Raw genomic sequence first — 27,671 nt, 5'->3', positions numbered from 1 at the left:
CAGGTGCAGTCGCGCGCCTGAGGGGAGAAGTTTCTCAAGACCAGGTTTGCGCAGGCGCGGTTCCCCAGCCCATACCCCTAGCACGTTTTCTTAACTTTTCCCACACAGGCGCAGTCGAGCGCCTGAGGGAAAAGGTTCCCCAACACCGGGTACGCGCAGGCGCAGTCGCGGACCCGGAACTCCGAGAGGCCCTTACTCAGTTTTCCCGCCCAGGTGCGGTCGCGCCCCTGAGGGGAGAGTTTTGCCAACAGGAGGTTCGCGCAGGTGCAGTCGCGAACCTGGAATCCCCAGTGACTCTTTTCCTCTGCGAGGCCGAGTGCGCAGGTGCAGTCAGCCGTTTAAAGATCCCCGCTTCCCAGAATAAACGCGCAGGCGCAGAAGCCTGCTTAGAGAGACCGAACGCGCAGGCGCGGTTGCCTGCGCTAGTGTAGCAGTTCCCCAGCCCTTTAAAGAAATTGTTCATGCAGGCGTGGTTGCCTGCGGGACCCCAGCGGCCCCTCTTCTGTTTTCCCGCGCAGGCACAATCGCCTGTTTGAAGCCAGAGGCTTCACAACCTCTGCCGTGGGACAAAGAGGAGGAGATTTGCACAGGTGCGGCTGCCTGCTCGAATACAGAGGCTTCACAGCCTCTGCCGCGGGACTCCGAAGAGGAAGTTCACGCAGGCGCAGTTGCCTGCGGGACTCCAGTGGCTCTTCTTAAGCTTTCCCGCGCAGGCGCAATCGCCTGTTTGAAGCCAGAGGCTTCACAGCCTCTGCCAGGGAACGCAGGAAAGGAGGTTTGCGAAGGCGCAGTTGCTGGTGGGACCACTGCAGCTCTTCCTCAGCTTTTTCACACAGGCGCACCTGCTTGTTTAAAGACAGAGGCTTCACAGCCTCTGCCGAGGGACTCAGGGGAGGAGATCCGCGCAGGTGCAGTCGCCTGTTTAAAGGGACCAGCTTCCCAGACAGCCTCTAGAATGGTTCCCCCCATGATGTGGGACCCTGGCGGGGGGGGCAGGAATAGCAATTCCTCTTGCAGGGGAGCTGGTAACAGGTTTTGGACATGGGGGAGAAGGTTCCCAGCCAGCTAGGGCTGTGACCCTGGCTCAGGGTCCGCCAGCCAAAGTTTCCCCCACAGAGACGCCCCTCAGAAGGTCTCAGCGGGTCCGCAAGCCCAAGAAAAGGTGGTCACCAGGGTACCTGCCACAAAGAGCAATCTCCCAAACCAGGGAGAAGGCTAAGGGCAGGGGTCCCCACTCAACAGCCATAAGCTGCGGGTGACCAGAGACTGGAGGCAGTCCAGCTTCGCTGCAGCCAGCAGCAATCTGTGACCATGCCAAAGATTAGCCTGGCCATCCGGAGATGGGTGGCATCTGTATTATAGCTTTGGTGTGCATATAGCGTGCTTTTAAGGTGTATTTTAAGCTTTGTTGATAGAACTAGTTTTAAGTTTAAGTTTAATGAGTTTAAGTTTACATGTGTGCCAAATGTTTGCATTTTGGTCCGAGGTCAAGGGACCCGACCATGTCTCCATCTAAGGCAGCAGGTCAGTGAGACCTGGCTGCATGTCCTTTTAAGTTTTTGCAGGAGATTGGAAAATGAAGCAGCCCTGTTCACCCAGCCCGAGCTGGGCACCGAATGAAGATATGGATACGGAATGTTGGGGATCACCTTGCCACCGGACGAATCCAGAGGGAAAACCTGCAGCGGCCTTCGGGAGAAATCGGACAGGGTCCGGAGGAACTTGCCTACTCCTCCTACGCAGAAGAGATGGCCCCAGCTGGGTGGGGCACGGCCCCCAACCCAGCACTATCCTGACCGAAGTTCACTTGCGGGAGACCTCGCTGTTGAGGAGTCATGATGGGGAAGCGCGGGCGCCTTGTCTGATAGGGATGCATTCCTCGGGGGTGGGTGGTGATGGCCCGGGAAAGATTGTATAGAGGAGGGGGAGACCCAAGAGTTGCGTGGGTGCGGTCGGGGGAGGGAGGAACTCACCCGGGGGCCCACGGGTAAAGTTAGTGTAAGTGTGGCTGGGGAGGATGAGTGGGTGGATGGATCTGGGATCCAAGCTTGTGTGGGACAAGGGAGAGCCGCCACACAGGCACCCATCATTTTTCTGCAGCCAGTCGAGGGAAGACGGAAGGGGGAGGGACTGGGAGTTATGGTCCCATACTCCCCGGTCTCGGTCTGTGCCAGGGAATTTTAAACATGAGGGGTCCCCCGCCTCCACACAGGGACAAGGGAATGGCTCAGTGCTGGTGGAGCAGGCTGGTCTGTAAACCCATTCTGCCTGTTTTAAAGTTTAAGGCAATCAAAGGCGGGTGGGAGGTACATTTACTGCCCAGGTGGGAGGAGTAATACCCACTCGAATTTTGCGACCCATCATTGGCACATGATGATCAGGGTTTATTTAAGCATGTTGTTTCAAATGTTTAATGATTTTTTTATTTTGTTTTATAGTTCCAAGTCGAGCAGAGGCGTTGGACCCTCTCCGTGCTTGGGACCATTTTGATTACATTGTGTAACTAAGATTGCAACATTTTGTAATAAGTTATAATGTATAAGGTGTTTGTAAATTTGGATTACATTGTGTAATTTTACAAGCGTGTAGGGGTATGAGACCCCTTATTGTAAACTGATGTATCTGTAAGATGCCTACCGTACCACGGTTTTTCCTCGAATTTTAGGGGAAAATATGGTTCGGGGGATCAGTGGCAGATAGCTGTTAGGTAAATACAGGGGATGGTTGTTTGTGAGGGGGTCTGAAAGTTTTGCTCACTCCTTCGAGTTGATACTACAAGCAAGTTGGGAGTATCAAAAGGGAGGAATGTAGGTGTTTTGCAATATCCCCTATTTCCCTGAAGATTGCAAAATATTGGTCCACATCATGGATGAAGAATTGCGTGACCTGAATTGTCTCAACACCAGGACTTTAAGATTAAAATGGTGCCCTTTGAGTTTTGAACTGTGCAAATTGCAGAGGGGTCTGAAAATGGCATGGACAACACGGGAGTCGAGGAGCTCTTCACACACCTTGAGACAGTACTTTATTAATAAAATCGTTCCCTGGAGTTTGGGCAATCACAAAAGGTTTTAAAATGGCCAGAGAAAGCTTGGCCAAAAGGACAAAGCAGCAAAACAGCTCGCAGTGAGTTGTCTGTGTGAAAAAGTGGGAGGATACAGGGGCTGTGAGTCAGACCTGCCAATCAAAGGGAGGTTCCCTTCGAAGCACTTGAAGGTGTTTATTTACTTAAGAGATTAGTCCACTTGAGAATGACTGCAGGACAATCGATTTGAAACTGCTATGTTTACACAGCCATTCAGAGCTCTCTCACAGACAATGAGAGACTGAAATCATGGAACCGGATCTTGAATGGGAACCTTTTAAGCATTGAATGTGTTTAAATCACCCATCATTCTGGACAATAGGGCTGTTGCATTCTCTTTTGTTTTAGCCCAGGTGAGCTCCGGATGAGGGCGGGAACATTTTGGCCCCACAGTGCAGACACACTAACCCAGTCCAACCACTTTGAGTTAGCCAATCACAGCTTTTCTCTTGTGTGTTGGAACTTTTTGGGCGTGAATTTTCCAGACAGGGAAACAGCAGTGGGGGGGCGCCCACCAGGTATATATGATAGCTCCTGAGAAGCTATCGCTCTTTACTTCCTGGGACCACAGGTGAGCCTCTCTCTCTCTCTCTCTCTCTCTCTCACTTCGCTGGACCACATGTGAGCAGAGTTTCTGACTCCTCAGCAAAGCAACCTAGTAAGGAGTTAGGGGATGGTAATTAAGGGGATATTGCTAAGATTGTTTCATTTACATTGTAGCCGTCTAATCCCTCGTTTTTACCATCTGCATTCCCCCATTTAAGCAATTTTACTGTAATTACTGTGTTCGTGTGGTATAGTTTGATATTTTGATTATAGTTTCTTTTAGTTAATAAAGCTTGATTTTTTTCTCTCATCCAAACCACGTGTCCTTTTTAATATCATTAATTATAAGTCCTTCAGTCAGAACTGGAAGGTGGGGTAGCGATTCGAAACCGCTGTTTGAAAATTGGTTTGTTGGAAATTGGTTTACAGTGTAGCAGCAGGCTGCCTGACCAGGTGAATTACCGTAATGCAGGTAAAAGATTGGAATTGGTCAGAGTGCAGGCAAAGGCTGCAAGTCCAGGAAAATTACCTTAAACCAGTTAAAAGAAGCCCCCCTACAAAGCAATGGCAACCGAAAGCATTCCTCTCTGGTGAAGAAGGCCCAGCAGCGCCTATATTTCCTAAGGAGGCTGAAGAGATGTAACCTGTCACCCCTGATCCTCTCTAACTTTTACCGCTGCACAATAGAGAGCATCCTGACGAACTGTATCACAGTATGGTATGGCAGCTGTAGCTACTATGACCGGAAAACCCTGCAGCGGGTAGTCAAAACTGCCCAACACATTACCGGCACCCGGCTACCGACCATAGAGCACATATACCAGAAACGCTGTTTACAGAGGTCACGGTCCATCATCAAAGACCCTACCCACCCCAGCCACAGTCTGTTTGCCCTCCTGCCATCTGGGAAACGCTACAGATGCATTCGCACCCGTACGACCAGATTTAGGAACAGCTTCTTTCCCAGGGCTGTCATCCTACTGAACTCCACAAATAAACTCTAAAGCCTGCACATCTGCCAATGCACTTTATTAGGGTTATGTTTATGTTAATGTATTACAAGCCAAATGTATGTTGAATGTTTAAATGTCTTAATCTAAATGTACACTCTCGGGAGCCGCAAGCCTACATTTCGTTGTACTGCACTTGTGCACTAACAATGACAATAAAGTTGATTATTATTATTATTATTATTATAACTAATGAAATAACACATAACTGTCTCACAAACATGCCAGACTACCCAAAACATAACTAACATTCACAGCAGGTGTATACGGCCTTGAATTCAACAAATAAGACATCTCAGCATCTCCCTCTACTCTTTACCCCTTGATGGTGATCTACTTCTCTTACGAGATCGGCCCCTTCCCTCCCTGCAGCTCCTCCATAATTGGACCCCAGTGGCTGCATCAAGGCTGGGGGACGCCTGCTGAATGTCTGAAAGTGCAGAAGCCCCTGAGGGGCGGCGTGGACGACCTCTGGGCTTGGAGGGCCCGGGTGCTGACTGCTCCAACTGTGCATGGGTGGAAGCAGTCTGTCCTGCAGGTGGTGGCAGCTGCAGTGGAGACATCCCAGTGGTGGCATCAGGAATGCTGACATCCTGAGAGCGGACACCTGCTCCGTGCTCAGCCGACACACTGGCACTCTGACAGGGCAGCACTGCACCATGCACCCCAATCGGCTGGTCCACAGATTGATGGCCTGCTGTGGTGCTGCAAGGGCCCCGGGAAATCCTGCCTGATCCATCAAGGGTGGCAGCAGTCAGTGCTCGCGTGGCCTCAATCTGCATCTGCATGAGGCCAGCGAGTGACTGCATGGCAGCACTCAGCACTTGCATGGCAGGTGCCTGTGCTTCAGTGAAGCCCTGGACTGTCCTTTCCAGTGCTTCGCTGAAGGCCGGGACAGTCCTTTCCACTGCTTCGGTGAAGCCCTGGACAGTCCTTTCCAGTGCTGCCCCGAAGCCGTGGACAGTCCTTTCCAGTGATGCCCCGAAGTCCTGGACAGTCCTTTCCAGTGCTGCCCCAAAGTTCTGCGCACTCCTTGCCTGTGCTGCCCCGAAGTCCTGCGCACTCCTTGCCTGTGCTGCCCCAAAGTGTTGGACACTCCTTGCCAGTGTCTCGACGGATTGAGGCATCCTTGCCACTGCAGCCATCAGCTCAGTGTGCCTGAGCCGAGCCTGGGTGCTCATTTCAGTGAGGGACCGCACCTCTTCCGCGCTCTGTGCAGCAGTCATCGTGGCCTGACTCGCCCTCTGGGGAGACGGCCCCCGAGCTTCCCTACCCCCCTTGCTTTGCTGCAGCCCGCTGGTTCCTGGAACTGGTTCCTCATCAGAGCCACCCCCCCCGCTCCCCTCCAGGGAAGTACTATCCCCAGTCTCCAGATGGACTGGCTCGCCTGAGGTTGGCACGGATGTTCCAGCTTTCTCCTGCTGGTCACCTCCAGAGTCAGTGGCTCTGGCAGCTTGAGGGCCCGTCTCCCAAGCTGGTGATGCAGCATCTGAAAGCAGGGAGGTTGAAGAGTGGCTTTAGCAAAAGGACAGGGTGGCAGCAAGGGATGCAAGATTGCTGCAATGCTATGACATGGGTCCAGACCCAAAGGCATGCTGTTGGGGGGAACAAGTGGAAGGAGACAGATCAAAAAGCTGATGACCTTACCATCACTGTGCACAATGGGGTCGGCAGCTCCAGTGGTGACAGGTCCAGTCATCCGGCCTTCAACAATCTGGTGAACTCTCTCCTCGAGGTCCATGAGGGTCTGGAGGTGAGGAGGTCCTCCTCTGGTCCGAAGCTGCTCTTTGCAGTTCCTGGCCAGCTTGGAGGATAAAGGATAGGAAGTGATGAAACATGATGCCCTGAGCTGTCATCTCATGCCCCCCATGGTGCACTAGCCCTTACATGATGCCCTGAGTTGTCATCTCATGCCCCCCATGGTGGACTAGTCCTTACATGATGCCCTGAGTTTAATGTGCATGTGTGTTCCCAGAACGGGCCATGGGTGCTTGCTGACAGATGGCCAAAGGGGCAACACGCACCCTCTGGCCATAAAGTCAGGTGCAGATGGAGGGATGAAGAAGATTGCCAAAACACCACTCACCCTGACGACCCGAGTGGGGTCGTTCAATTTCTTGCTGCATTGCACAAGGCTCCTGGTCACTATGCTGCTGGAGTTGACCTTTTGAGAAACCTCCCCCCAAGCGCTGCGGTATTCCTTCTGATTAGGCCTCCTGCCATTGTCGTGGTACAGCACAGCTCGCCAGCGCTCCACTGTGCCCACCAAAGCATCCAATGCCCCATTGGTAAAGCGCTCTGCTCTCTGCCTCACCCTCTCCATCTTCTCAAAGTTTTTAATGCCACAGAATGCCCAGCACCGATTTTGAGGCCTACAAGTCACAGAGTGTGGCTGCTGATCCTTACTGACCCATCCCTTTAAGAGCTGGCCGGCGCCTGAAAGTCTCGCGGTCATCGATTATTGACAGCACCTGCGCTGCGCCCGCCCGCGCCGATATTGTGTAGCGCCGCCGAGTTAGCACCTTAGGAGCCCCGTGTAATGCCTGATTTTGCACGGCAATCACTTTTAGGGTTGCTGCAACCCAATATCGTGCGAGGTGGTGATAGGTTGTGTCTGGCTATATAATTTGCGCAGCGCCAATTCTACCGCCCCAAGCGGGGCTATACCTAATTTCTAGGCCTTAATCTTAATCTGGATTTCCAATAACAGTTTAATTGTTGTGGGCATCTGCCTCCTGCAGACTCCTCCCTTCCTGGGCTAGGGGTGCTCCCTTCCCCGAGCATCCAAAGACATGATGGTCCTCTGCACCTCCCGAAATTCTGAAAAAGACTTTAAAAAAAGCATCTAGCCAGGTTCCCTGGCTCGGGGGAATGTAATCAGGTCCCGCGACCTCGGCTCACATAGACAATATTCTGGAACGGTACCATACTTAAAACTTATACTCTAATAATTAACACTACCAAATTGCAATATAAGATTAAAATTAACACATTCTAACTTAATCCTCTATACACGTTACTTGAACAAAGCTATATACAAGTGCCACCCGTCTCTGGGTGGCCAGCCTAATCCCTGTTTCGACTGTTGCAGGCTACTGCCTGCAGCGAAGCTGGACTGGTCCCAACTTCTTGTCCCTCGCAGCTTATGGCTGCTGGTTGGGGACTTCAGTCTTTTGGCTTCTCCCTGACTCGGGAGGCTGCCCTATTCCACTGGAAAGTGGGTGACCATACTTTCTTGGGCTGGGGTACCCGAAGAGACCTCCTAGGGAGTGTCGCTGGTGGGGCTACCCTGGCGAGCGGACCCTTAGCTCGGGTCACACTCCTTGCTGGCTGGGGACCTTCTCCCTTGGGTCCCTCCCTTCCCAAACCTGGGCTGGGGACAGGCAATCCCTTGCCACCGGCTGCCGGTGGCTGAGAGTCTTCCCCTTCAGGTCTAAAACCTGGTTCAGGCTCCTCCCCGGAGTCCCACAAGAGAGGGGGAATCACTCGGGCCAAGTGCTGGGGAACTTCTCCCTTCACGCCTGCCAGTAACCCTGTTCTGAACTCTTTTCCCTTACCAGGGCGGCCTTAAAGGTGGAATCTTGGGCTTGGACCTGCTTTTGGTCCGGGGCCAAAGCTATCCCCTGTGTGCCTCTCTTGTCCTGGATTACTGCTACCGGACCTGCTCTACAGGGGTCCCAGAACTCTCCTTCCCTGTCCCCCTGCATGGCCACCTCGTTGGTCTTGTGGTTACCCTCCCACGTGGTATGGAGGGATCCTAAACCTATGGCCAAAGGCTTTGACCTTTCCCCAGCCTGCTCGTTCCCTGTGGATCCCATTAAGCTAAATGGGACCTTGTTAGACTGGGGGGAATTGGTCAGGTCCTCCGAATGGACCACCGTGCTGGAAGCTCCAGTGTCCACTGAATATCTCCCCTGCACCGTCTTGACCCCCATCTTAACATAGGGCCTGCTCCCCTCAGCATTTTCACGGGGACACAGGTCGACAGGCTGCGCTGGCTCTAGTCATTGTTGGGAGTGGGGTGGGGCAGATCGGGTCAAAGCACCGGTGGTGGCTGCTACTCTCCCCTGGCCAGTCAGAAGAGACTGTAGGGACTGTAAAAATGACTCGATTGCAGCGGGAGGGATATCTGGCCCTGGCTTTTGGGCTGGGGCTGTGGGATCCTTTCCCTTGTTATCCTTCCAGGGATTCTTACAGTCTTTGCTCCAGTGACTGTCTTTCCCACATCCATAGCAATTTAACCTACCCTGGGAGGGACGGTTCCCCTCCTGGTGCCACTCTTTCTTACTCTGGCTCCCAGATTTAACCTCATGGGCTTCTCCCTTGGGTTGGGGTGCCTCGATACACCTCATGTTTCTAAAGGCTACTGTGAGCTGGCGGATCACCGCTTCTTCGGTGGTCTGGGGGTTTCGGGGGTCAAACCAAGCCGCGACCTGGGCTTGGATCTGGGGTAGGCTGTTTGTCATAAGACAATGGAGCCAGTGAGTCAATTGGACTGGGTTCAGTGCTGCCCGCCCTGGCATTCCCAGGCATGTGCTCCAGTAGACTGGCCACAGCCTGTCTGCGAACGCCTATGGGGTCTCCCCTGGGAGCTGCACCGTTCTTTCTACCCGGGCGAAAGGACTGCCATCATTGAGTCCCATGGCCTCCAATATCTCATTCCTCAGATCCTCATAATCCTTCTGCCCCCTTTTTCACTCGCCAGATAGGGTCTGGAGGAGATCACCTCCCAGGGAAAACAGCAGCATTTTTGCTTGCTCTGCATCATCGCAGTCATTAACATAAGCTGCTTGTTATATCTCCCTGAAGTGCAGTGAGGGGTCTCCCTTTTTAGTGAGCTTGGGGATGTGGCTAACCATGTCCCTGAGCTGGTGGGTGCCATATGGCACCACAAACTGATTCTGGATGGCCCCTGGGTCATCGTCATCAACGGGCGGACTGTACCTCCGTTGTCGGAGGGGGTACACTGGTCCTGGTCCTGGCCTATCTAGCGGGGCCTGCTGTGCTTCCTCTACCACCTCATCCTCCACCCCCCTTTGCTGCCAGCACTCCTGAAAGCTCGGAGCTGTGGGTGGCGGTCGTGGGACCTCTGATTCCCTAACCAACCTTGTTCTGGGTGTTGTCACAGAAATCACAGAAATCACAGAAACCCCACAGTGCAGATAGAGGCCATTTCGGCCCATCGAGCCTGCACCGACACATATCCCACCCGATCCCCGTAACCCCTACTCCAACACATATCCCACCCTATCCCCGTAACCCCACGTATTTAATCCCCCTAACACTAAGGGTCAATTTATCATAGCCAATCGACCTAACCCGCACATCTTTGGACTGTGGGAGGAAACCGGAGCACCCGGAGGAAACCCACGCAAACACGGGGAGAATGTGCAAACTCCACACAGACAGTCGCCCGAGGCCGGATTCGAACCCGGGTCCCTGGCGCTGTGAGGCAACAGTGCTAACCACTATGCCACCGTGCTGTGTGGGGGACGGTTCTATTTGGGTTGCCGGTAAAGTCCGACTGACCTGCCTTCAGGCTGATAAGACATGTCATCCCCTTTGCCCTCTTTAAAGCCATATTCAAGCTTTCTACCTCTTCCCTACAGGGGCCATGATCTGCTTCCTCAAACCCTTGGTCGCAGGCCAGCTTATATGCTGCCTTTACCTCCCTAACCTTTTCCTCCTGCTCTTTTACTTCTTGTATGAGGCGGGCATATTCCTCCCGCACCCTCATCTCATTGCTCTTGGCCTCTGCAACTAGGCACTTCAGGTACTCTAATTCGTACCTTGTGTGGCTTTTGCCCTCACTAAGCTGGTCCACCAGGCGCTCTATCTTGGCCTGGTATTCTTCAATCTCCATTTCCTTATCCCAACTCTCTGCTTTAACTTCCCTAAGCCTGCGGGAACCTAATCACAAACAGATCAGTTGGATAAAAAGAAAACCAATAACTGCTGCTCTCTCCAGACCCAGACCACCGTCTGCTACATCACATACTGTTGCCGATGGTCCTGCCATGGTCGCCATTTTGTAGAAAAAAGGGGTTTTGGTGGGTTAGGTGGGGTGTGATTTTGGTTGCCCCTGGGGTTTGTCTCTGGCCAGTCAGAAGTATCTGAGCTGCTCCAGGCCCCGTGCGGTTTCGAATCGCTCCCCTTTCTGGTTCTGACCGCCAGACTTATTTCAGTAGTGATGTAGACAAAATGAGACTCATGGTTGGGTGCAAAGAAGACCAGTATTTATTGAAATAAAGAATAAATTGAAAATAATGATGAATACAGCACACTTTTTACTTAATACAGCACACCTTTGCTTAATACAGCACACCTTTGCTTAATAGGGGAGAAAAAATAGACACATCAAGGGAAAATTGACTAAAATTCCCCTTTAATTCCCACCCCTAATACCTATCTAGGTTGCCTTGTAATGGGCCAGAAAGCTTATGCTCACTAGTGAATGCCTGCTCCATCCCTTTGCGGTCTGTCTTAGATTCTTCACCACCCCGAAGTAGAGATACCCCAGTAATTCAAAAGTAACTGCTGGTATTCCACTTCTTTGGGCGGGCTTTTGAGCTGTTCCTCTTGTAGGCAGGGCATCGGAAGCAAGGCGGCAGAGAGAGAGAATGGCTTCCTGAGGGGCTATCTTTATACCCCATTGGGAGCCGTTATCTTCGCGCCCAAATCTGGATGTATCTGGGCTATACAAAAGGGACCGATCTGTCCCCATTGACTGTAATGGGTTTGAATGTGTTTCCCATTCGTTTAAACTGGTTTGTACTCAGTTTAAAATGTCTCAAGTGCTGGACAAACAAATCCTTAAGTGTTCAGTCAACAGCACTCAAGTGCTTTGTAAACAATCCATTGTCTTGTGGTCACTGCCCAACCGCAACTGACTGACAGCTTTAAGCACTTAAGCCCTTGAGTCAACATTGTAGAGAGCTCGTGTAAACAAACAATCCTTTTGTTCCTCTGTTGAACTTCCTAAACCGCAGTTGATTGACAGTTTTAAGTACCTCAAGTACTTCAGTCAGTGATGGGAGATGTTCAGACAGGCTGCCTTTGTCTTCTGCCACGAGGCCTGACAGCCATTTTTGATGCCCTGGGTTTTTAAGGTACATTCCAACCAGGTTTTCTTTTAATCAAATAATCTTCGGGGGCTGCAGAAATTTCTGAAATGTTGTGAAACTTTACAGTTTAAAGCAGAAACTGCTGTCACTTACCTGACCTATGCTGTCCATGCTGGTAGTGGGGTGCACCTGTGGTGACACAATATGTCCCACCTCCTGTATATGCTACCTGGGGGGGGAACATGGTCTTGTGCCATTACCTCCATGGTACAGTTTATAGGTTTTGCGCCAGCAGCTTTAAACCCGCACTGTGGTTTTGAATAGGCATTCAAGTGCATGGGACACAGCATTATGTGTGCTCCCTGGCTCCAGCACCCCAAGAGGTCAGTACCTGTCATAGCGTGCTCCCACTTTATGACATAAGGTGGGACCGCTGTGAAACAGATGCGTGCACCCCCTTGAATGACTCCAATGTTCTCTACCCTGTATACCAGTGCGGGTCGGGCTGTCCCACCCATGACCGGCATTCTTACTACTATCCCCATGTTAGTGTGGTTAGAGCGCCCACAATCTACTGGGGCTGGGTAGGCCTCAGAATCTAGCCGGAGTTGACACGGGCTTAATGCATTCTCAAATGGATGGAGGGCTGCGAGGTGCTTGTTGCTGATCCAGGAGGGGACTAAACCTTGTTTTAGATCCTCCAGGTTATTGTGGACCTCGCCCAGCAACCATGCCCCATACAGTACGCGCATCTCGCTCTGTGCAGCCTGATCTGAAGTATTCCTGTCCTCTCTTATAAGGGCATTTACAGTCTTGGCGTGTCTTTCCAGCTCAGCTATTATCTCCTTTAAATGGACCATCATGGCCTGGCCTACTACCTTATTTTCATCCATTAGGATTTTCCTCAATTGTGTTTTTAGACCGTTTATCTGCGTCTGCAATTCTATGTCATCCAGGCTGTTGATGACAGAGGACCCTGTGTTAAACGCTGTAAAAACATCATTTCCCCTTTGTCTCCCCGCATTACCAAAATACTCAATGTGTGTGGTGTACAGTTCTGTCTTGTCCACATTGACAAAATCGAACTCGTAGAATTTCCTAAACATTTCTTTTAACAGGGCCTGGTATAGCTGTTCTGTCTCTTTGGGGCACCACTCAGGTAAGTGTACCTCGGTAAGGTTCAGGATCACGGAAGCTACTGCATAGTGTACCCACTGGTATAGCACCTTTTCCATCGGCACCAGTACCAACCCGTTCCCTGGTCCCTTGGTGGTGGCAGGGCACCCCTCTCTGTGGGTCCTTATTGCCTGAGTCATGGGCAGGGGTTTTCGGCCGCGTGCCATGAGTTCAGTGGCTTTAACTGGGGCTGGGTAACATGGGACTATGCAAGTGTGTAGTTGGGAATCCCATTCCACCCCCTCCCCCTTATCCTGCCATGATGTGGAGAAGATGATGGATATGCCTGTGGGGCAGGCCCTTTGCGACACCCACATGCAGACATAAATTCCTTGTTCCAACTCCTACCACTTATCCCAGCACACTCTAGTCCCCCTTCGGGTCCCTGTGCCCGTCCAGTAGGTGTCGTTCCCCAGTTGTACCCAGTCAGCTGTATGGTCCCCCATGTCTCTGCTCAGTTTCCTGAGCCACCACCACCTTCCCAGGGGACTCTGTCCCCTGCAGGTCAGGCACACGCGTTTCCCCTCAGTGTTCCCGACCCGTGAGGCCAAAACCTGTATGCTGGGGCAGGGGAGGGAGGCCTCCCCGTAGGTGAACCTGGTCTGGCTGGCGTACCGGGTGGAGTTACATCCCAGCCACCCTGGCCATCTTCCCTCATGGGAATAGAGAGCGAGCTCCTCCACACCTCGTTCGCCACCCCCAGCAGTCACAACCAGTGCTCTCTCTGTAAGATTCGAAATTTTCAGTGATTAATCACGCAAGAAAATAGGGTTAATAAGACAGTTTATTGACCAAAAGAAGCTTGTACAGAAAAAGCTTTGATAAAAGGGCGTACAAAATGGCTGCCGGACCTCGTGATCAGTTTCTGGGACCATTTGATTTCTGTTACTGCAAGCCAGACAGGCTTGTGGATTGAGGACAGTAAGCCCGTGAAAGCCAGTATCGGGAAACCGAAACTCATGGAACTGAGCATACATATTAATTAGATTCTAAGTACAGGACAGTTTTGGGTAACAGGATGAGGCCCATCAAGAAATGGGCGGACAATTGAATGAACACTTAAACCCATTTACTGTACAAAGAAAACCATTTAACAGCCATCGAGGGCAATCTCCAGACCGATCAATATACGAACCGAGTTACGGTGACAAAGAAAAAGACATTATCGGCCCAGGAAGGCCAGTTAAGCTATCACCGGCTCCCGTTACAAAGACAAAGCGCCCCTGCAGAGATTTCTGCCCGCCAAAAATATTACAACGACTGGATTATGATTTGGCGGGAGATAAGACTGTCCCAAAAAGGTATAACTGTGGATTGAAAAAAGTCCATCAGAACATTAGAGGGGCGATGTTTCACTTCGGTCTCTCATTTTCTTCAACGTTATGCGAAAGGCCTCACTTCACGCTTCACTTCGGAACTTCTATGACTCTTCGGTTAAGGCAGCACTTCGGTTTCGGGACGTGGTCGGTGTTCGGCCAGGCAAGGCTAAGCCACGACGGGAAGACGACGAGGGTGGCCCGGGTACTTTTGTCGGGAGATCATCGACGACACAGGCCGAAGAAGAAGACACCCTCAGAAGGACAATCATTATGACTGTATAAAAGGACACTCGGGGCCTAGCACTCCAGTGCCTCAACATCCCATTCGGTAACGGACCTTCCATGTGCATCCATTTCTACAACATCACATCGGTAGCAGAGTTTCCATGTGCATCCAGTTCTTCGGCAGCCTTTCAGTAAAGGTAACACAGGTTTAACGGATTTCATCCATGATGAACGCTCATCAAGGCTGTATCTGCTGCTTCATCGCGTAAGAAAAACAAGCTGCGCCAGAAGTTTCCAAATCCACGTGACGACGGAAAGCTGTGCCAAAAAGGCTGCGAAACCCCTTTTCGCGAATCTGAAAGTGGTGAGCATGATCCCGAGTTCCTCAAGTCATAACTTAGTTTAGGTCTGGGGAGGGGGTTAAGGGTAATCGTAATGTGTTTCCCCTTTTACGATGTGCCGTGTGTTTCCCATTTCCATAGAGTTAAGTTTATAGATATGTGCATGCTTGTAGTTACTTTAATCTGTGCTTATGACATGTATTTTATAATGCTGCAAACTGTTTAATAATAAAAGTATCCATTTCGTGATATTCAACCTGGTCTATTGAGTTTTTCTCTGCACTACAGTTCCCTGCACCTAAGTCCAAGGTCTAGAACCGTAGGGAAGAGTGGGTCGAACCACTCAAGGGTAATTATTGCACAAAGACTGGTAGGAGACCAGAACCAGCAAGAGAAACCCCCTACAGAGATGGCGACCGTGGCAGGACCTTGGCAGCAGGAATGTAGTGTGTTAGATCAAGGTTTGAATAAACTAAATGTGATGGATGAGAGAATAGCGGATTATGTTTTTGGGAAGGTAAACCTTACAAAACAGTGGATATCTGACCTATTGAGAGATAGGCGCCCACTAGACGCAGCCATCAAGTGGACAGAAAGCAAAGAGCACAAAAGATCTGTAGAAAAGGTGGTCTGGCTGATGTGCTACAAGAAGCAAGTCCAGCTTTTGGACCAAGTCGTTGTAGCACAGACAGCCCAGATAAAAGGGTTACTAGCAGAAGTAGAGGAAAAGGTTGCGGGAGGAAAGAGACTGATTGCATCACTCAACGCGCTGAATCAGGAACGCCAATCCGTAACTCACCACCATGAGACCAGGATAGATTACTTGGAGTGTCAGGTCGTTGAGGCCAAGGCCAGTGAAGGTAGAATGAGAGATAGGTGTTTCCGCCTAGCTAAGCAGGTAGCGACACAGAAGGAAAGTATTTTGGGGGCTAGGGCAGCTTATAAGATGGCCATGGAGGATAGGTCTGAGAACACCGACCATAGCGCTTGCCACAGGAAGCTAGAGGACCTGAGAATGGCTCTAGCGAAGGCAAACGGCTTGGTGTGTCTCATAAACCCACCAGCGAGCCAGCTACTGTTAGCCAAGGAATCCAAAAGACCGATTCCGCAAGAGGCAGTTGGGGCACCAACCCCCGAGCCCTCGGCACCTCCCACCTATACTGGGTCTTGGACTCCGGGGAAGGAAACGGAGAAGTCAGACACAGAGGTTCTTGAGGTAGAGCAACCCCAGGTAGTAGAGTCGGGGCCGGCGCCGATGTGTCCAACTCGACACCGGAGGCTCGGTCCGGGCAACGACGATGGCGAGGATAGGCCCCTCGTGAATCAGGTCATAATGCCCCACAGTGCACGACAGCTAAGGGAAATGATAGGTCACATCCCAAAACTCTCCGTGTCAGGAGATCCCTCCATCCATTTTAGGGACGTGGAGCAGACCGCAGCAGTTAATGACTGTGACGGGGTAGAGCAGTCCAGAATGCTGCTGTTCTCCCTGGACAGCTCGATCCTCCAGTGTCTCCCTGACGAGAGCAAGAGAGGGCACAAGGCATATGAGGAGTTACGGGACGAGATCCTGGAGATTATAGGGGAGGGTGACGGAACGCCGTTCCTCCGATTGGAAAGGACGGTACAGCTAGAGGGAGAACCCCCACGGGTTTTCACCGGAAGGTTGTGGCCAGTGTATCGGCGTAGCTGTCCGGGCGGGCCGGACCGGAACGGGTTGAATAATGACCAAAAGGCTCATTGGCTCCGGTGCCTGGTCGCCAATTGCTTGCCACAGGTGAGGGAGCAGGCCAAAACATGGTTTGACCCCACTAACCCCCGCTCCACGGAAGAGTTAGTACTTGATCAGCTCACGATAGGTTACAGCAACAACAAGAGTAGGGATGTGCCTTCCTCAAAGGGAAAGGTGCATGAGGCGAGGCCTGCATCTCCTGCTAAAAAGGAATGGCATCAGGAGGGGAATCGCCCTCCCCAAGCCAAGAGCAGTTGTTACGGGTGTGGGAAGGAAGGTCATTGGTGCCGGGACTGTAAAAATCCCTGGTAGGATTTAAAGGGAAAAACTCCCCCAGAACCAGCCCAAACCCAAGCCGCAGCTCCTGCCCCAGCACCAGGATCGGGTGCGGTTGTGGATCCCGCTGCGATTGAGTCAATCATACAGACAATGCAGTCTCTGATGGCCTCGCAGGGGAAAATAGCTGTCACCACCGGCCTTGGTGCTCCCGAAACTCTGATCGCTGTACCCAAGTGACTAGAATCGGCGCAGCCCATCTACCTGTGTCCACTCCGCTATGATGCATGGAGACGACCCCTCATAGAGATGGAGGTAGAGGAGGTGAAGGAAACCTATCTGTTGGACACGGGAGCATCGTGCACCGTAATCCACGCAGATAACCCCACCGCCTCGCCTCTGTCCACCGGGGTCCCATATCGTCTGTTGGGCTTCACGGGCGAAGAACAGGCTGGCGCACATTCCCTTCCCCTCTCCATTCGTTTAGGACCACTCCGCACCACGTGGAAGTGTATCCTGATGAAGTGGGAGGTGGGAGGTGGAACGGGAGTCCAGGGGTCTGATTTCTTGGTAGCCCACGGGATCCACGTGGACCTGAGAAATCATTGTCTCTGGGGAGAGGGTACGAGTGTGAAGGAGATAGAAAGTGTTAAGGAAACCCCTACGAAGGCGCGGGTTGGCCGGCGAGAAGTAAAATTCTTGGGTCTAACCCTATGCGCTGGCGAGAGAACCGTAGACCAGGAGGATGAGCCGGAATCGGTGCAAAATCCACTCGTACAGTAGAGGTGTCCTGATGCAAAAGGTGGTTTAACATGAAGCGGTGTAAACTGTTTAAGCCGGGTGAACAAGGGCCAACAACAGGGGCCAAGTCTGAGGACAAAAATCCTCAGCCTGCGACAGAGTCACAGACCACACAGGATGGAACTGTAGCCTGCGTGAAGGGAGGAGTCATCCCAATGGAGTGGGAGGTCTCCCCTCTAATTTGGGATTCGGACGAGAAAGAGCCCGAACAGCTCGACCCGGCCCTTGACCCGATCACGGAGGAGGAAGAATCAGAGGACGAAGATCCCGCCCTCCACTCAAGCTTAGGGGAGGTAGGGATTGGTGGCGGAGCATCACCACCTGTAGGGACAGGTGAGGTGGAGTCGGATGCCACAGATCCCGGCCCCGGGGGGGCGGAGCCTGAGGAAAGGGAGCCGGAGCCGGCAGCTGTGGTGGGACCACAGACTGTGACGGTGAAGCTCCCGACCCCCGGTCCATCAGCCCTGGGAGCCTCGCCCAAGGCATCCCCTCGTAGGTCGACTCGAACGCCTCAGCCCAGAAAGCATTCGCCAAATTCTCCCTATTTCCCCCAACCTCGGTCCAGAGCAGCCCAGGAAAGGCACGGTTCCCGTTCAGCAGTGACAGGCTGCGGGGGATCAAAGCCGAAGGTCAGTGCAGCCCCGCCACAGGGAGCGGCACGCTGCAACCCTCACAGGAATTAGGTAGGCCGCCCGAAGGAGGGCGGCGCTGTACATAGGTTTAGGTAATTATGTTAAGTTTAAGTAATTTTAATGTTAGTTTAAGGTATGTAAAGTTTAAGATGATGGGGATGTTTTAAAAAGGTAGTTTTCAGAGTCTGCCCAGTATGTGTGTGTGTTTGGAAGCGGGGTCAGGGGACCCCAGCGTCCGTTTAATTAAGCCAGCACCTATTGGGAGCCTGGCTACATCATCTTATCGGTTACAGAAACCAGGGATACAATGGAAAGGATTCTCGTAGCGCTCGCGGCGATCGGGTGCGGGCTGGCCTACCGAGGCCGCACCAAGGACGTCATCATGTTCAGATGTTCCGGGGACACAGCCCCCATTGCGACGGATGGGACGGGGAAGCGAGAGGTTGAGGAAACCGCCACCTACTTCCACCAAGGGAGATGGCCAGGATGACTGGGGACGAATTCTACGGAAATACTCCAGTAATTTCGGTTTTGCCTACCAAGAGACTTTGTTATCGTGCCCTCGGGTGAGGATCCTTGCACCCAGAGTCAGCGTTACTGTGGGAAAGAGGATCTGTTTCATGTGTAATGGGAACGTACCGCTAAGTAGGCTGGGAAAGGACATGAAGAACTCTACTATTGAGTGGGAGCGACTGGGTAACAATACCCATCGGACAATTACGGGGACTGACGGACAATTACGTGTGTGTTGGGACAAATGTTGGGAACCAGATGAAGGGATATATGTCTGTATGTGGGGTTCAAAACGCGTTTGCCCCAAGGGCGTATCCATCTTTTTCCAGAGGCAGTGGCAGGATGAAGGGAAAGGGATGAGATGGGATGTCAGCACTCGGGCGTGCGGAGCCCCATTCTCCCCGATTCCGGTAAACGTCACTGAACTCATCACCCGCCCACGCAAGCCCCTGCCCACAATTCCGGTAGCACTAGCCCAGAAGGAAGGGTGCCCCACCGCCACAAAGGGGCCCGGGAACGGTTTAGTATTGGTATCCACCGGTCAGGTGCTGTACCAAGGGGTACACTACGCGGTGGCCTCAGTGATTTTAAACCTCACTGAGGTACGATTGCCGGAGTGGTGTCCCAAGGAGACGGAACAGTTGTACCAGGTCCTGTTAACCCGAATGTTCAGACAATTTTACGAGTTTGACTTTGCCGACATCGACAAGGCCAAATTATACACCACACCACAGGAAGTTTTGGATCGGGTAGGGAGGCAAAGAAGGGGTACTGTAAATGACATTTTCACTGTTTTTAACACCAAGACGTCTGTTGTCAATGCTCTAGACAACGTGGAGCTGCAGACACAGATCAATGGTTTAAAAGCCCAGTTAAGGAACATACTGACTAACGAAAATAAGGTAGTGGGTTCTGAGCTACATGAGGGCCAGGCCATGACACTACACTTAAAGGAAATAATTGCTGAGCTGGAGAAACACGCTAGAACGGTAAATGCACTCATTAGGGGGGATCGGAATGCGTCCGATCAGGCTGCGCAGAACGAGGCCTGTGTGCTATACGGGGCGTGGTTACTGGGTGAGGGATGCAGTAATCTGGAGGATTTAAAACAAGGTTTGGTCCCGTCCTGGATCAGCAACAAGCACTTGCAAACGCTCCACACTTTCGAGAACGCATTAAGTCCGTGCCAGCTCAGACTAGCTGCAGAGGCGTACCCAGTCCCAGTGGACTGCGGACACTCGAATCACACTATCATGGGAATAGTGGTAAGGATGCCGATGTTGGGTCCCGCAGCAAAGCCCGCCCCGGTATACAGGGTGGAGAACATCGGAGTCATTCAAGGGGGTGCGCACATTCGTTACGCAGTGGGCCCGACTTATGTCATCAGATGGGAGCGTACGATGACAGGAACTGACCTCTCGGGGTGTCGAAGCCGGGGAGCACACATCATCCTGTGTCCCCAGCACTTGAATGTCTTTGTGAAACCGCAGTGCGGGTTTAGAGCCGCTAGCGCGAAGCCGATAAATTGCACCATGGAGGCAATGGCAAAGGACCATGTGTCCCCGCAGGTGGCATATATCGGAGGTGAGACATACTGTGTCACCACTGCGGCGCCTCACTACCACCACGGACAGCACGGGTGGTGTCCGGTCAGTGACAGCAGCTTCTGTTTTAAACCCAGGGCTGAAGTTCAAGTGGCACAACAACGGATTGTCCCCATTCCTGTACCTTCCACCATTCACCTCACTGTAAAAGAAAATTTCACGGACTTGCAGCGATTCATCGCGCATTTTGGTTATGTCATTCCCCCTCTTCCCGAACACGTCACCAAGATTTTAAAAGCCGTTATAGTTTCACAGAAGCATTTTTACACACTGGAGCAGAAGACATTAGAGATAGGGAATGACATATCGGACATAGTCACCCCACCATGGTGGGACCTGTTCACTAATATAGAGATCCTGGCCTGGATTAGAATAGCATCCCATATCCTAGTAGTGTGTCAGGTTTTAATTGTAATATTGCTACTGTTCGTGCATTGCAAGAGAGGCAAACGCCTCCAGAGGCACGAGAACATGGGAGAATGGAGAGAACGCTATGTACGAGTGGGGGAAGAGGACACCCCAGTTTAAGCTGCTAAGTGTTAAAAGTTAAAGCGTCCCTCCACTCTTGATTTTAGCCACTGCATGATTTAAGTGTGTGAATACTGTTGTGTTATAGCCGTTGATAAGATTTTCTGTTTTTTTGATTAATAAAAGGTGTATGCAGGTGGTGTAAGGGGTATCGGCCCCTTCACATCTGAAAGATGAATGTGTTATAGTTTAAGGTAGTACTGCCTATGATTGTCCAACTGTACACAATGTAATTTTACTGAAATGGGAACTGCATGTGTCGTGGGGGTCATAGATAGTTAATTACCAGGAATGTTTGGATGTGAGGAATCAGGGAAAATTTGCTCACCAAGGTTTATTGATACTTTAAGCAAGCTCTCAGTATCACAGGGAGGACTGTAAGATTCGAAATTTTCAGTGATTAATCACGCAAGAAAATAGGGTTAATAAGACAGTTTATTGACCAAAAGAAGCTTGTACAGAAAAACCTTTGATAAAAGGGCATACAAAATGGCCGCCGGACCTCGTGATCAGTTTCTGGGACCATTTGATTTCTGTTACTGCAAGCCAGACAGGCTTGTGGATTGAGGACAGTAAGCCCGCGAAAGCCAGTATCGGGAAATCGAAACTCATGGAACTGAGCATACATATTAATTAGATTCTATGTACAGGACAGTTTTGGGTAACAGGATGAGGCCCATCAAGAAATGGGCAGACAATTGAATGAACACTTAAACCCATTTACTGTACAAAGGAAAACCATTTAACAGCCATCGAGGGCAATCTCCAGATCGATCAATATACGAACCGAGTTGCGGTGACAAAGAAAAAGACATTATCGGCCCAGGAAGGCCAGTTAAGCTATCACCGGCTCCCGTTACCAAGACAAAGCGCCCCTGCAGAGATTTCTGCCCGCCAAAAATATTACAAAGACTGGACTATGATTTGGCGGGCGATAAGACTGTCCCAAAAAGGTATAACTGTGGATTGAAAAAAGTCCATCAGGACGTTAGAGGGGCGACGCTTCACTTCGGTCTTTCATTTTCTTCAACGTTATGCGAAAGGCCTCACTTCACGCTTCGCTTCGGAACTTCTACGACTCTTCGGTTAAGGCAGCACTTCGGTTTCGGAACGTGGTCGGTGTTCGGCCAGGCAAGGCTAAGCCACGACGGGAAGACGACGAGGGTGGCCCGGGTACTTTTGTCGGGAGATCATCGACGACCCAGGCCGAAGAAGAAGACACCCTCAGAAGGACAATCATTATGACTGTATAAAAGGACACTCGGGGCCTAGCACTCCAGTGCCTCAACATCCCATTCGGTAATGGACCTTCCATGTGCATCCATTTCTACAACATCACATCGGTAGCAGAGTTTCCATGTGCATCCAGTTCTTCGGCAGCCTTTCAGTAAAGGTAACACAGGTTTAACGGATTTCATCCATGATGAGCGCTCATCAAGGCTGTATCTGCTGCTTCATCGCCTAAGAAAAACAAGCTGCGCCAGAAGTTTCCAAATCCACGTGATGATGGAAAGCTGTGCCAAAAAGGCTGCGAAACCCCTTTTCGCGAATCTGAAAGTGGTGAGCATGATCCCGAGTTCCTCAAATCCAAACTTAGTTTAGGTCTAGGGGAGGGGGTTAAGGGTAATTGTAATGTGTTTCCCCTTTTACGATGTGCCGTGTGTTTCCCATTTCTATAGAGTTAAGTTTATAGATATGTGCATGCTTGTAGTTACTTTAATTTGTGCTTATGACATGTATTTTATAATGCTGCAAACTGTTTAATAATAAAAGCATCCATTTCGTGATATTCAACCTGGTCTATTGAGTTTTTCTCTGCACTACAGTTCCCTGCACCTAAGTCCAAGGTCTAGAACCGTAGGGAAGAGTGGGTCGAACCACTCAAGGGTAATTATTGCACGAAGCCTGGTAGGAGACCAGAACGAGCAAGAGAAACCCCCTACACTCTCCTGAGCACCCATAAATGTGGGAGTCCTCCACGTCACCTCACTTCTCAGTGCTCATTCCTATCAGGGTGAGTAGGAGTATGCCCCACCTTTATCTCGGAATCCCTTCTGTAAAGAGATACAAGAACATATAGCCAGGTCCCGAGAAGATTCTCTGGCTTGGGTAACGCATAGTCGAGTCTTGCGACCTCGACTCAATACAAACACTAAAACAATAACATTTACACTACCAATCACCTTGTTTAAAATTAAACTAAACACCCAAACTTAACAATCACTAAAATTACATTACAGAAACTATGTACATCCACCGCCCGTCTCCGGGCGGCCAGGCTAATCCCTGTTCAGGCTGCAGCACACAACTCCCTTCGGTGTGGCTGCTCTGTCATGTTCCTTCGGTCCCTCGCAGCCTGCGGCTGCTGGCTGGGAACCTCTGACCTCAGACTGATCCCTGACCTTAGAGGCTGCCCTTTTAAACTGGGGAGCTGGTGACCACGGTTTCCTTGGCCGTGGCGTTCGTGGGGACCTTCTAGGGACTTTGGCTGGTGGGGTTTTTCTGGCTGGTGTGCCTTTAACCCGAGCCACTGCCCCCTCCGGTGCGGTCTGTGGGCTCTCCACTGCCGCTGGCTGGGGATTTTCATCCTCAGGCTTCACCTCTCCTAAACCTGTGCTAGGGGCAAGTAACTCTTCACAGCCTGGTGCTGCAGGCTGAGGGTTCTTGCCCTCAGGTCTCAAACCTGGGTCCGGGGCAGGGTCTTCGCCCTCAGGTCCCACCTCCTCTAAATCCCAGAGGAGTGGGGGAGTGTCCCAAACAGTGGGCGGGTGGCTCCTCCCCTAAAGCAAGCCACTGCACCTGCCTGTGCAGTCTGTGAACTTGCTCCCGCTGCAGGCTTAGGATTTATATCCTCAGACGTTGCCCCAACTGGCTGTTCCCTTTTCTCGGCTTAAACAATTTGTATTGATTAATGTAACTAGCAGCCTGCCAGTAACCCTGTTTTAAAGTTTCGTCCGCTGCCCCGAACGGGCCTTCTATGGACTCCCCATTCTTTCTCTTTACCGGGACGGCCTTAAAGATGGGATCTTGGGCTTGGAGCTGCTTTAAGTCCGGAGCCAAAGCTACCCCTTGTGTGCCTCCCTTGTCCCGGAGTGCGGCTACCAGGCCTGCTCTACAGGGATCCCAGATCTCTCCTTACCTGGACCCCCGCTTGGCCACCTCGTTGGTCTTTTGGTTACCCTTCCACGTGGTATGGAGGGATCCGGCCAAAGGTTTGGACCTTTCCCCAGCCTGCTCATTCCCTGTGAATCCCATTAGGCTAAATGGGACCTTGTTAGACCTGGGTGAATTGGTCGGGTCTTCCGAATGGACCACCATGCTGGAAGCTCCAGTGTCCACCGAACATCTCCCCTGTACCGTCTCCACCCCCATCTTAACATAGGGCCTGCTCCCCTCAGCGTTTTCAAGGTGACACAGGTCGACAGGCTGCGCTGGTTCTAGTCAGGGCTGTGGGTTGGATGGGGCTGATGGGGTCAGAGCACCTGTAGTGGCTGCTACCCTCCCTGGGCCAGTCATAAGGGTCCTCATCGCGTCCAAAAAGGACTCGACCGTGGCGGGAGGGATTCCTAACTCTGTCTTTTGGGCTGGGGCTGAGGAATTCTTTCCCTTGTTATCCTTCCAAGGGTTTTTGCACTCCTTCCTCCAGTGTCCATCCTTCCCACACCCGTAACAATTAAGCTTCATGCTGGAAGGGTTATTCGCTTCCTGGTGCCACTCCTTCCTACCCTGTCTGGGTTTTACTTCATGCACCTTCCCCTTAGGTGGGTGTGCATCGGTTCCCCTACCATTCCTATAGGCTAGGGTCAACTGTCTGATCACTGTAAGTTCGGTGGTCAGGGGATTCTTAGGGTCAAACCAGACTTCCGTCTTGGCCCTGACCTGTGGCAAGCTGTTTGCCACCAGGCAACGGAGCCAGTGGGCCAGCTGATCCCGGTCCAGGAATGCCCGGTTAGGTGCCCCTGTGCAGGCACTCCTATACACTGGCCACAACCTGTCCGCGAAAGCCTGCGGGGTTTCCCCTGTGAGCTGCACTGTCTTTACAACACGGGAGAATGGACTTCCCTCATTCATCCCCTGGCCTCCAGAACTTCCTCCTTGAGCTCCCCATACACACACTGTCCCCTCTTACACTGGTCAGAGAGGGACTGGAGGAGCTTACCCTCCAAAGCATTTTGGTCTGCTCAGCATCATTGCATTCGTTGATGCTGGCTGGCTGAAGTGGACTGAGGGGTCCCCTTTTTTGGTGAGCTTTGGGATATGGCTCACCATAGCCCTAAGCTGTTGGGTGCCGTAGAGTACTACAAACTGGTGTTGGAGGGGCCCCTCTTCCCCGTCATTAGCGGGTGGGCCAAACCTCCGCTGCCAGGCTGGGCACATCGGCCCCAGTTCCAGCCTCTCTTGCGGGGGTTTTTCCACCTCAGCTTCTACCCCTAACTCCACCCCCCCCCTGTTGCCAGGCCTCGCTGAAACCTGGCGCTACGGGTGGTGGTCGTGGGACCTCCTGCTCCTCAACTGGGTCGTCCCTTGGCACTACCAGTGGTGTTTGGACCGTTCTCCCCAGGTTCCTGTAAAGTCGACCTGGGCTGCCTTTGGGCTTATGAGGTACACCATGCCCTTTGCCTTCCTTAGGGCAAGGCTCAGATTCTCTATCTGTTCCTTGCAGGGGCCATGATCTGCATCTTCAAACCCTTGTTCACTCGCTAACTTATATGCTGCCTTTATGTCTTTAATTTTCTCCTCCTGCTCTCTTACTTGTCTCACAAGGCGGGCATTCTTCTCCCGCAACCTCAGCTCATTGCTCAGCTTCGGTGACCTGGCACTGTAGATATTTTAGCCTGGCCTTATGCTCCCCCATTAACTGTACACTTTCCTGATACAGGGCCTGCAATACTACCAGTAACTTCACCCCTGCTAAGGTCCTGTCTTGGACTTCCAGGGCTGACTCCCGTATCTCAGCTGCCTGTGCTTCAACGAGCCTGTCCAGAAGCTGGGTCTGTTTCATGAAGCACATCAGACAGACTGCCTTCTCTATGGATTTCTTGTGATCCTTCCCATCTGTCCACTTAGCTGAGGCATCTACCAGACGCCCAGCCTTTAACAGATTGGTGATCCACTTCTTCGTGATATTCACCTTGCTGAACACATAATCAGAAATCCTCTCCTCCATTATTGTTTGCTCTCCCGAACCATTGTCTACTGTATCGCACCCCTGTTGCCGGTGTCCTGCCGTGGTCGCCATTTCTGTAGGGGTTGGCGTGTGCGCAGTCAGCTCACCTCTGACTGGGTCTCTGAGCAGTTCGAATCGCTCCCACACACCTGGGTTCTAGACACCAAACTTAGGTACAGGCGGCGATACAGAATTGGAGTAGACAACTGGTTTGGTACAAGAAAACCTTACTTTTATTAAAAAGGCACAATAAAATTACAACACTGGAAAAGTTACTGGAATAGCTACAGGCTTACAAGAGTATACTTAATTAGGAATGGGGAACACATGGCACATCGAGGGGAAAAATCACAGTATTAATCCCCTTACCCTTGCCCCACCCCCAATATCTAACTAATTGTGCTGTGAGGGGCCAGGGATTATGCTCACCATTAAGGGTTTCTGGACAGGTCGAATCCTGTCGATTGGGCCGGTTGCGGTTTTGGGGTTCGCTCTTGGTGTCCTTTGGGGTCTGCCATTGTCACGTGGTCCCAAGGTGTGGCAGTGGAGTCGTCTGAGTAAAGTACCCTCTTTTCCTCTGTTAGAGATAGGGAGTAAAGTCTTTGTTGGGTACTTTACTTTGCAGAATGGAAACTTCGGGTTTTGTTCTTCTGGTGGTGGCCTGGTCATCGAAGTTTTGTCGCGGTTGGGGTTCAGTGTTGGCTCGGTCGTGGTGGCCTAGATCATTACCTGTGCAGTGGTAATGATCCGAAGGTATAGTTTACCCGGCCCTTTGTTACTGCGGTGCTCTTCGTTGTCAGCTTCTTCTTCTACCCCTGCTTCGAACGTCAGCTTATGCCTGGACCAGGCTGTGTGCCCGCTCGTCCCCAACGCTTCTCTACACTGCCCTTCTCTGCTTTATCGGCCTTGCCGTTCACCTCGTCTCACCTCGTCTTGTTCTTGTCTTGTCCTCTTTTCGGTTACCGGTGGTCCTACAATTATATTACTTCGGAGGTTCCTTATCTGCGTGCCAAATCAGGGTTAGTTCTTTGTCTAATTTTGGCGGGCTTGTTAAAGTGATTATAGTCGTTCACTTTAACTGCTTTATGGGTGGTTGCCCCGTTGTTAAATGTTCCTCAATGTCTCGGTGTTTGTTATTTATAATATTTAATTGGCGTGTTCCTGGCTTGGTGGCTACTTCGAACTGTAACTGATTATTAATGCAAAAGGTTTGATGGGTTGAAGATTAAGTCTTTCCTGATTTGATTGGTTTAATGCGTATTCTGCATTATCTAATGTCTGGCTTGAGAAATAAAAAGTCCCTCACAGACCAGGACATGTATTCTGACCTGCCGTTTTGCAGGGCCCTGGTTTTTTAAATCCACGGGGTCCAGAAGCCATTTTGTTTAGGGTACCCTTATAACTTCATCATTCAGGGTCACTTTATTAATAACTCTAGGGAATGTGGGAATTTTGAGAAACCTACAGTACACTGACTGGTGTCTCTCACCTCCTGTTACTGTCAGTCAACTGACTGGGGTCTCTCATCTCCTGTTACTGTCAATGGACTGACTGCGGTCTCTCACCTTCTGTTACAGTCAGTGAACTGACTGCATTCTCTCTCCCCTCCTGTTACTGTCAGTAAACTGACTGGGGTCTCTCCCAACTCCTTT

This window comes from Somniosus microcephalus, chromosome 13 (assembly GCF_052327205.1).
Source record: "Somniosus microcephalus isolate GS21.2 chromosome 13, FLI_Smic_1.0, whole genome shotgun sequence".
Taxonomy (NCBI): Eukaryota; Metazoa; Chordata; class Chondrichthyes; order Squaliformes; family Somniosidae; genus Somniosus; species Somniosus microcephalus.
Note: the sequence above shows the minus strand (reverse complement) of the source record.